General features: G+C 46.9%; 1 protein-coding gene across 1 annotated transcript in view; it reads left to right on the top strand.

The window, feature by feature from the left end:
* Positions 1-6054: 6054 nt before the first annotated feature.
* Positions 6055-11043, top strand: part of LOC123513910 (kinesin-like protein KIN-14I) — an 84667-nt gene continuing 79678 nt past the window's right edge. Inside the window, exon 1 of the mRNA XM_045271389.1 lies at positions 6055-6359. The gene's annotated coding sequence lies outside the window, so the exon portion shown is untranslated. The remainder of the gene's footprint in view (positions 6360-11043) is intronic.

Genomic DNA, 11043 nt, shown 5'->3' with positions numbered 1-11043 from the left:
GAGGTGCTCCACCATGACTCTGCCTTAGGAGACGCCCTTATGAAGGACTACAGAAACTCCCGTTCCCCGGGCGGCTTTTTCTCCTCCAGCAGTATCTTTAGACCCCTGGGGGAGCTGCGCGGCCCAACCCGGCCTGCCTGGAGGCAGCAGGCTAGTCGCGGTGTCAAGTTCAAACTTGAGACGTCAAACTCAAGGTTGGGGTCTGCTGGCTCGTCTGTTTCCAGTAGCTGCAGCAGCAGCGGTCTCAGCTTCCCCTTGGCATCGTCATCCGCTGCGTGGCACAGTGCCTTCGACATTCCCCTTACCGGCCACAGAGTGCTGAGGAACCCGGTGTTTAAGGATATGCCGGAGGCAGGATCTGAGATCACCGTTCACGGATCAGACGCCTCCAAGGCAGTGGTCGGGGAAGCGGCGCCCTCCTTGACGGCGGTGCAGACCCTGGCCGAGGTGCATCAGCCAGCTGCTGGGCGTGGGTTGTATGGATTCTCCAGTGACCTTACCGGAGACTTCACGCCAGCCAGCCTCACCATCCCAGAAGAGAGTCTGGTGACGGAAGAGTGCGCGAGACCCACCGCTGAGCTGCAGCGTGCGTCATCCTTCATGTCTCTTCCTGTCTTGCAGTCAGCCTTTCCACAACCCGTACTGCCTCCGCCTTCTCTTCTTGCCTCCTCCTCTGACGTGAGAGTCGCGCCGGCCACCCTGACGCCACCACCTCCTGTCCCACAGGACTCACAGAGGACTCTGGTCGAGGACGGGCAACGACGCAATTCCAGAATTCCTCTCCCATGGCCTCCATTGCTGCCGGGCAGCGGTCTCCTCCGACGGGGCGGCACCCGGAGAGGGAAGGCTTCAGCAGCACCGAGGAATAACTTTGAAGTTCTGATTCTTGAGGGTCTGGAGAAGCAGTCCGCTCCTGAAAACTGGATCTTACGACAGCAACCCGTGGCAAGAACACCTTCTCTTCCCGCTCAGACTTGCCTTCCTGATGGCGTACCGAAGAAGCCTAAGGGAAGGGAGAGGCTGTTCGGCTACGGGACCATCACGAAGGTCAAGCATTCCTTCGAGAGCTTCTTGATGAACCAACAAGCCAGGGCTGCTCACGCTCGCGACGGGAATTCTGTCTTGAAAAAACGCGTCCTTCCCAGGCTGGGCTCAAGGAGAGACTCGATTAAAGGAAGCAAAGCCAGCGAACAGAACCCGACCAGAGCTGTCCCACTAAGGGACACCAGCAAGCCTTTGCCTCCCTCTGCTGGCCTCAAGACCCCGTGGCTGGCCAGACGACGTGAGGATAAGTCAGTTAAGGAAGGTCCACCGCTCCTGTGGCCACCGAGGGACATAGGCAGTGCCGCCGCCGACACTTCTGCACCGCACACATCTGCTCAGGATTGTGTGGGATCTGAGCCCGGCGAACTTCTACGAGTCACTGAGTCTCCCTTCACGGAGCAGCCACTGCAGGGAGACAGCACACAACACCCCATCCTTCCACAGGACTCCGCAGTGCTGCCCACAGGATCTGACGCCGAAGGATCTCAATGGGGTCCTTACACAACTCAGGAACATCCACTAGGCGTGAGTGAAGGAGTGAAGACCTTCCCGTACGAGGCACTGAGGGGTTCCCACTATATCCTGGAGGCGGCCGTTCAGCTCCCCTCCAAGATGGCCACCGAGGGACATGCTAGGGACGGCCGTATGGAAGGGACAAAAGGCCGCAATACTTGGAACTCTCACGGGCGGGGGAGGCGGAGGAAGAGGGTGGTGGGCTGCAGGAAGTACAACACTGTCAGTAGGCTCATGGACATCAGGCCTCGCAAGGGCATCCTAAAGAAGACACTCTCCGGCGGCTCCCTTCCCTCCACCCTTCACCGCAGACGAGCCCCGAAGAAGGCAGTGGTCACGTATCGCCTGCCCTCCTCCCCACGACGCGCCGCCTGCCCCCGATCCTCCAGCACCGCCCCGTGCCCCTCGCCGGACGCCCGCCACCACCAGCCGCGCGCAGAAGTGGACGCGGGGTATGAGTGTGACACGGAACTCTCAGTGGGAGAGACTGAGCAGCCTTCTGACCCCGCACCACCAAACACCACAACCCTCACCCCACCACACACCCGCGACCCGACATCTCCTTCCGCCCACAGTGAGAAGATCCCCACGCCGCCCCCGCCGCCCCCCAGCAGATACAAGCCAACCTTTGTGGTGAGTACGTGACGCCTTTTCTAATTGTGCTAATGAACAACCCATTACGGCTGTCTTTCGAAATTGGCGGATGCATTTTAAAGCTTTCACAGCCGCGCGTATGTGGGACTAGAGCCTCGCGTGTCTTATTCATGTCATGCTTCGCGGGTTGCTGGATAAATAGGCGTCCGTGTGAAGATGAGTGTGTGTGTGTGTGTGTGTGTGTGTGTGTGTGTGTGTGTGTGTGTGTGTGTGTGTGTGTGTGTGGGTAGGTGGGTGCTGTGTGTGTGTTGGGGGTGTCTGTGTGATCTATTTCGCTTCTGAGGGAGAGTCATTAAAAGGAATGACAGATTTTATGTTTTTTTTTATTTTTCATCTCTCTCTCTCTCTCTCTCTCTCTCTCTCTCTCTCTCTCTCTCTCTCTTACTTATCCTGCAAACACACACATACACACCGCGTAGTGTAGTGGTTAGCACGCTCGACTCACAATCGAGAGGGCCGGGTTCGAGTCCCGGTAAGCGGCGAGGCAAATGGGCAAGCCTCTTAATGTGTGGCCCTTGTTCACCTAGCAGTAAATAGGTACGGGATGTAACTCGAGGGGTTGTAGCCTCGCTTTCCCGGTGTGTGGAGTGTGTTGTGGTCTCAGTCCTACCCGAAGATCGGTCTATGAGCTCTGAGCTCGCTCCGTAATGGGGAAGAATGGCTGGATGACCAGCAGACGACCGAGGTGAACACACACACACTCTCTCTCTCTCTCTCTTACTTATCCTGTAACACACACACACACACACACACACACACACACACACACTCTCTCTCTCTCTCTCTCTCTTTCAAGCCCAGAGCCCCAAATTCCCGGTGTAAAAATGCCAGGTAATATTTCTTAATTTATCTCCGGTCACGGCGCTAACCTTAGCATGCCGCAACACGAAGCTGTGCGTGTGTGTAGGTGTGTGTTGGTCCCGCGAGAGGCGTGCGTATATCCATCCATCACCGAGTACCATCTGGGCCAGCGTGACAAGTGAGGGGAGAGTCGCCACCTGTCGGGTTTTCATTGCGTGTAGTTTTGCTCATCAATCGTGTGAGGGATTAGTGGAGTAACCTGAACTTGCTACTGTCAAGATTCCTTCTGCTTGTTTACTTATGTGTGAATTACGATGTTTTTTTTTTTCCGAATCTATCTTTGTACAATATATATTAAGTCCTTCAGTACCATGGTGCGTTTTCATATTCACTCTGCTTACTATTTGGTGATTTTTTACAGCTTCAGAAATTTATGTGGGAGATTAAGATAGTGAAGACTGTGGCTATTAATCCTCTGACCTCCATAGACCTATCCTACTGCCAATAAAATGGTCTAATCGTACACACATCTCAAGGTAAAAATGTGTCCCAGAGTTGAAGGGGTTAAAAGGCACAGTATCTATTAGTGAATTGAATTAATCTATTAATCCTAACCTTGCCTAACATACCCTAACCAATTGCAGTGTTACTTTAGAATCGTTCAACATTTCTAGATCTAACAAGTCTTCTATAGATCATAATTTGTTTATTTTTTCCGTATCGTATGAAAAAATAAAACCAGAGTACTTTGATGTTCTTTTATCACACACTCATTTTTATCACCAAATTCATTACGTCATGCACACTAAACCAACATAACGTTCCGTAGGAGCTTAATGATTTCTTTCTCTGTAATTGACTAAAAAATTTACAGCAATCAGGGAATTTACGTGTACCTGACACTGACAACACTGATCGGGGTAACACACACACACACACACACACACACACACACACACACAGCGTAGTGCAGTGGTTAGCACGCTAGACTCACAATCGAGAGGGCCGGGTTCGAATTCCGGTAAGCGGCGAGGCAAATGGGCAAGTCTCTTAATGTGTGGCCCCTTTTTCGACCTCAGCACCCCTTTTGGTCAGGCCTAAGCAGTCCAGCACCCTCCACCATTGGCTAACACCGTACCGAACGTGTACACTGGTAATATATACTGGGCTCTGCCGCGGTGGCGAGGGAGCGGGGACGTCTTGCCGTCTGGTGTACACGTACCGAACGTGTACACTGATAATATACAAAGCTTGTAATACTGATTGAATATTAAATAGTGGAACGCTCGTACAAATCAAGTGTTTTATATCACTATGCTACAACACATATGAAAATCACGTTAAAGTTTACCCCGGTATTGAATTTTAAAATATGCGATAAAAATACGTTTGCCCAAACGTATTCCTTTTACCTTTTACCGCCTTCCTCAGCACCCCCTGAAATTGTTTTTAGCACCCATGGGGGTGCTAGCACCCCAGGTTAAGAAACGCTGACCTAGCAGTAAATAGGTACGGGATGTAACTCTAGGGATTGTGGCCTCGCTTTCCCGGTGTGTGGAGTGTGTTATGTGGTCCTACCCGAAGATCGGTCTATGAGCTTTGAGCTCGATCTGTAATGGGGAAGACTGGCCAGCAGACGACCGAGATGAGGTGAATCACACACACACACACACACACACACACACACACACACACACACACACACACACACACACACAGGGTCGTAGCGTGACGGGAGGCTGTGGTCATCTTTCGCTATTTCAGTGTCGTGAATGTTGGTCGTTTTGGTGAAGAACATTATGTATGTACAGTACCACCCGTGATTTACTGCGAGAAAGTGTGTCGTTGTCGTTACTGCCATTACTGCTACTACTACTACTACTATTACTACTACTACTACTACTGCTACTGCTACTACTACTACTACTACTACTACTACTACTACTACTACTACTACTACCACTACTACTACTACTACTATTACTCAGACAAGAAGAAGAGTAGTTATATAGTTAATCTGATAAATGTTTTCGTCACACACACACACACACACACACACACACACACACACACACACACACACACTCTCTCTCTCTCTCTCTACGGGGAAGCCAGACAGACACATTAGTCGTGGTATGATACAGGTAGCAGCTTCATCAAGTGAGAAGGGTTAACAGGTGAGTGTCCCCTTGGCCTCTCTGGCGCCCTCCTTCCTCCGTCCCCGCTGGTCTGCTGATGAGGAGCGTGGTGTGAGCGTGGTGCCCTAAGGTGGGAAGTGTCACGCTGCTTATCTCCGCAAGTGTGGGTCGTTTCGTACTTAGCGTGTAGTGATGAGAGGGTAAGGAGATGACGAGGCTGAGAGGATGAGAGAGAGAAATTACATATATTATTATTCCTTGTACTGATGAGAGGGTGAAGGGATGCAGAGAGAGAGAGAGAGAGAGAGAGAGAGAGAGAGAGAGAGAGAGAGAGAGAGAGAGAGAGAGAGAGAGAGAGAGAGAGTCAAGCAATTAATTTATGGCCATTAATAACTTGTATACATACATACCGATATTACGTAATTTTCTCAAACGCTCCCCTGTCCTTCCTTCTGTCATATCTTACCCGCGAAGCATCAACAGTACACAGACACACACGCCCTGAGCTTAACCATCACTGAAACATAAGTTGGAGCAACAGACACGTAAACAACACCAAGAATTACATAGGAGCACCACGAAACCAAAGGGTAACTAAACATAAGCAAAAACACACATTAAAATCCTACTGAAGAAAAGACAGAAGAAACTCAAATATCCTTATGAACTAAACTAACTCTGAAACATCAATAACAGCAATAACAAACAACACAAACAACAATAACAAGAAAAAAAACACACACAAAACTAAATGAAAATCAACAGCAATATTAAAACTACGAAGAAATTATAGAAGAAAAACTCAAATAGCGCAAATTGGCATCTGTTTCCGTGACCCGCCGCCAGGAGATGCCAGTGAGTGCGTAGTGAGCAACTCCAACTGACAGTATTACCGCAGCGGGGAGAGGAAGTAGGTGTGTGCATGAGTGGCTTCTAGCGGTGTTCGTGTGCTGCGGGAACCTGATTCGTCCTTCTGGTGGTGTTGACAGTGCTGCGGTCATGGAGTAAAGGGTGCTTGATTAGTGTTTCTTGGCGCGGGGTACGTGTGAAGTGAGGCTGTGACACGATACGGTACAATTCCTGCCTCTCGTTCATTCAGTTTCTTGAGTACTGTGTTTAGAATTTCCTACGTGTGCTTGTGTGTATTGAAGGTCCCCCCCCCAGCGTGCTACTTGTCACCCTCCAGTCTGCAGGTCACGGTATGAAGAGGTGAGTGAGAAATGGAGTGTTATTTTACTTGGAGTGGGTGGAAAAGTGTCTTGGTAGTGTTTGTAATTGCGTACGTGTGTGTGTGCGTGTGTTTGTGTGAGTCTTGAAGGGCCCCCAACGTGCTACTTGTCACCTTCTCCCTCCCCGTCCAGTTTGCAGGTCACAGTATAAAGAGGTGAGGGAGAAATTGAGTGATTTTTACTTGGAAATGGTGAAAATGTGTCTTGGTGCTGTATTTATGATTGTGAGCGTGTGTTTGCGTGAGTTGAAGGCACTATAGTGTGTTGCCTGTCACCCTCCCATCCCCCCCTCCACTCTCCACTTTACAGGTCACGATATGAAATAGTGAGTGTGGAGTTGGAGTGTTTTGTTTTGCCAGGAATGGGTCTTGATGTCTTGGTGTAGCTGTCGAGGCGGTTGTCTTTCACGTCTTGTCGGTGCGTTGCGTGATGTGATGGTGTGTCGAGTGTGTAGTTTGCTGTAAATTACCTTTCTCTGCCATTTTATTTTTTATCTTTAGTTTTGTACTCGCCTGTCAGATTCCAGACATATTTTTAGTGTTTTTTTAATAATGACAAGCACATTTCTTTTAGAATGGTTTTTACGTTACTTTTTAAGATTTTCTTAGTCTTAGAGAGATAATCAACTTGCCACACACACACACACACACACACACACACACACACACACACACACACACACACACACACACACACTCTCTCTCTCTCTCTCTCTCTCTCTCTCTCTCTCTCTCTCTCTCTCTCTCTCTCTCTCTCTCTCTCTCTCTCTCTCTCTCTCTTTGTGTGTCAATGCATTTTCTTTTCTTCATCGTTTTATTCCGCTCTGATTTTTAACATTGCATGACTTCATTAAGAAAAAGGAGAGGCAAAACTAATGTTACCTTCTACACGAGAGCAGTTGACGAGTCGCTCTATAGTTACCTAAAAATAGATAACAACAATGATAATAATAGTAATGTTTTCTTATCTGTCTGTCTTTGTGGCGAAAACTTCACTTGGAACGCGATCTTTAAGTCTAGGAAGTATAACTAGTGTGTGTGTGTGTGTGTGTGTGTGTGTGTGTGTGTGTGTGGGTGACCTTGCTTCTCTTTCAAGTTTATTACGGTTTATCCTCAGAATGTTGATTACTTCAGGTGTATATACGCGCAGTAATATCTTCTGTGGTTATGTATTCCTCTCTAATGATAGTTCTTTTCTCTCCCTGTGTGTGTGTGTGTGTGTGTGTGTGTGTGTGTGTGTGTGTGCGTGTGCGTGTGCGTGTGCGTGTGTGTTGTTATAGATACATGCAACAAGGGAGGGAAACTTAGTGATGTCTGACACGGCAAGAGAGAGAGAGAGAGAGAGAGAGAGAGAGAGAGAGAGAGAGAGAGAGAGAGAGGCGTGGGGGGAGGGGAGGGAGGAGATCAAGGGAGAGGATGAGTGATACTGATGATGATAATGACAAAAGCATCACGGACAGAGAGAAGAGAGGGGGGAGGGGGAGGGGAAAGAGAGATTTAGGAAGGTTTAAGGGGGAGGTAGGGCGGGCGATATAAAAGTTAGTGGTATTAAAAGCCTTTTTGTGGAATCCGAAACTTTATGTATATTAGAGAGAGAGAGAGAGAGAGAGAGAGAGAGAGAGAGAGAGAGAGAGAGAGAGAGAGAGAGAGAGTAAATACGTACAAGAAGCAATAAAGAAAAACACGTAGCTACACAAAAAACAAAGTAAAAAAAAACCCCCCCAGAAAACTCATCATTTCATTAAAACTTGAGCATCAAAGAAAAAAAGAAGAAAAAAAGTCCCCAAAACCTTCACTATTCATCACAACCTCCATACAAGCGCGAAATACAACAATTCCAACAACAACAGCAATGAAACAATAACGATCAAAACACATGACTGAGATACACGAAAAAAAAAAAATAAAAAATAAAAAAAAAAACCATCAAAACACCTAACTGAGATAAACGAAGAAAACGAAAAATCAATACAACAGCAATAAAAAAAATATTCAAAACTCTTAACTGAAATAAAAGAAAAATGAAAAAATGAAAACAATAAAAAAAAACAATCAAAACACCTAACTGAGATTCACGAAAAACGAAAAATCAAAACCACAAAAAAAAAAAAAAAAAGACCTGAGATAAAAAGAAAAACGAGAAAATGACAACAACAACAATAAAAACAATCAAAACACTTAACTGAGATAAACAAAAAACGAAAAACAAAACAAAACAACAACAACAATAAAAAAAAATTTCAAAACAGGACCTGAGATAAAAAGAAAAACGAGAAATCAAAACACACATAACAATCCAATCCGGAGACGAAGACCAACATTAGACGTAACTTCCGCCCCCAAAAAAAAAAAAAAAAAAAAAAAAAAAAATGGACGAAGAATAAAAAAAACACCTCCGTTACTCCCACCACTTAGCAGGAGGCGAAGGACCTGCCGGGGTTATAAAAGTGGCGCTGATTATTATAGTGCGCTGTGTGTGTGTGTGTGTGTGTGTGTGTGTGTGTGTGTGTGTGTGTGTGTGTGTGTGTGTGTGTGTGTGTGTGTACCGGGTCTGTCTAATACGTGCCTTCCTTCCTTCCCTCCCCTCATCACCACTTGTTGTCCTTGAGGCCTTGGCTGCTGGTTGGGGGGGTGTTGTTTTCCTTCATTACCGGCACAAAGGGAGAGAGTAGAGAGAGAGAGAGAGAGAGAGAGAGAGAGAGAGAGAGAGAGAGAGAGAGAGCATAAAGGAAAAGCTACAAGAAAACACTTATACATGAAAATCCCTAAACAAAACATACCTAGAGAGAGAGAGAGAGAGAGAGAGAGAGAGAGAGAGAGAGAGAGAGAGAGAGAATCAATTTGCTACAGTAATAAAATGCATAAGAAACGGTTCTGCATCTAAGGCGCATTGAAATCACACTGCATGTAATTATCTAAAAGCAAAAAACCACTACCTGAAAATTGAGAGAGAGAGAGAGAGAGAGAGAGAGAGAGAGAGAGAGAGAGAGAGAGAGATTGGATGACTTACTTAAAATTCACGCTTTCCACTTTGTCCCGTCTCGTGGTCCCTGGTTTTTTCCCTGATTTCACGCGTGTTTACTCCGTGACATGCGACACACACACACACACACACACACACACACACACACACACACACACACACACACACACACACACACACACACACACACACACACACACACACACACACACACACCTTGAAGAAGAGGAAATGGAGGATGATAAAGGTGAAGGAGAATGGATGCTGGCAATGGATGCTTTATATAACAGAAGAGATGAAGATGGAGGACGTGTGTGTGTGTGTGTGTGTGTGTGTGAAGGTGAAGGTGACAGCGGTGATGAGGGAGAAGAGAGAGAGAGAGAGAGAGAGAGAGAGAGAGAGAGAGAGAGAGAGAGAGAGAGAGAGAGAGAGGGAGAAAATATGCGTTGAAGGAACGTGATGGAGATACGGAGATGATGATGGAGAGATGGTGTTGAAGGTTGTGCGAGGGAGGAAAATGAAGGAGCGGATGACGAAGACACGGAGGGAGGGAGGGGGGGTTAAGGAGAAGGATGTAGAGGGCAAAGAGATGATAGACAAGGAGAAGGAAGATGATGAAAATTGAGAGTAGGGAAGCTTGAAACGGAGATAATCGAGAGAGAGAGAGAGAGAGAGAGAGAGAGAGAGAGAGAGAGAGAGAGAGAGAGAGAGAGAGAGAGAGAGAGAGTTAGATGACATATTAGAGAAAGGAATGGTGACCTAATGGATGCATATATATAACAGCCAAAAAAGAATGCGAGAACAGAAATTTGTGGCTTAGAAAACAGAGAGAAAACTGAGTGTGATTATAGATAAGAAAAAAAGAAGAGAATAGATAAAAAGGAAGGATAGATATGGGAAGCGTGTGTTGGGGGTAGGGGCGAATGGTGAGGGGAGAGGGACGGATTGGGAAGGGGGAGAGGGGCGAGGTAAGCTGGGATGATAGGGAACAGGAGACGACCTTCAGGAAGACCTTGGAAAAAACACAGTTGATCGATATTACAATGTTAGAGGTGCAGGGATTCGACCGTGACACCGAATAGTCAGGCAACCAGTCAGCCAGTCACCCAGTCAGCCGGTTAGTCAGTCAGTTATTTAGCCAGTTAACCACCCAACCAGTTAGCAAGTCAGGTGAATCAGCAAGATAGTCAGTGAGTCATTTAGTTGGTTAGCCAGTTATCCAGTTAATTTTTCAGGCCAATCAGTCAATCAGTCAGCCAATCAGCCAGTAAGTAAGTCAGGTAAGTTAAAAAGATAGTCAGTCAGTCAGTCAGTTAGCCAGATATCCAGTCAGTTTTTCAGCCAGTTATTAAGTTACGCAACCAGTCACTCAGTCAGTCAGTCAGTCAGTCAGCCAATCAGCCAGTTAGCAATTCAGGTTAGTTAACAAGATAGTCAGTCAGTCAGTTAGTTAGCTAGTTATCCAGTCAGTTTTTTCAGCTAGTTGTTAAGTCACGCAGCCAGTCAGCCATTCAGCCAATCAGCCAGTCAGCCAGTCAGTCATTTATATTGTATTGGGTTTCATCACGTCACCTTCAGTTTTATTCTTCGTCGTCATCGTCATCATTCTTGTCATCACCTTCGTCTTCATTACTGTTACTGGAGTCATTTTTTATGGTTTGTGTTGTGGAGGAGTGTTGGTC

The sequence above is a fragment of the Portunus trituberculatus genome, chromosome 37 (assembly GCF_017591435.1).
Source record: "Portunus trituberculatus isolate SZX2019 chromosome 37, ASM1759143v1, whole genome shotgun sequence".
In the NCBI taxonomy this organism is placed as follows: Eukaryota; Metazoa; Arthropoda; class Malacostraca; order Decapoda; family Portunidae; genus Portunus; species Portunus trituberculatus.
Note: the sequence above shows the minus strand (reverse complement) of the source record. Positions and strands in the feature narration are given on the sequence as shown.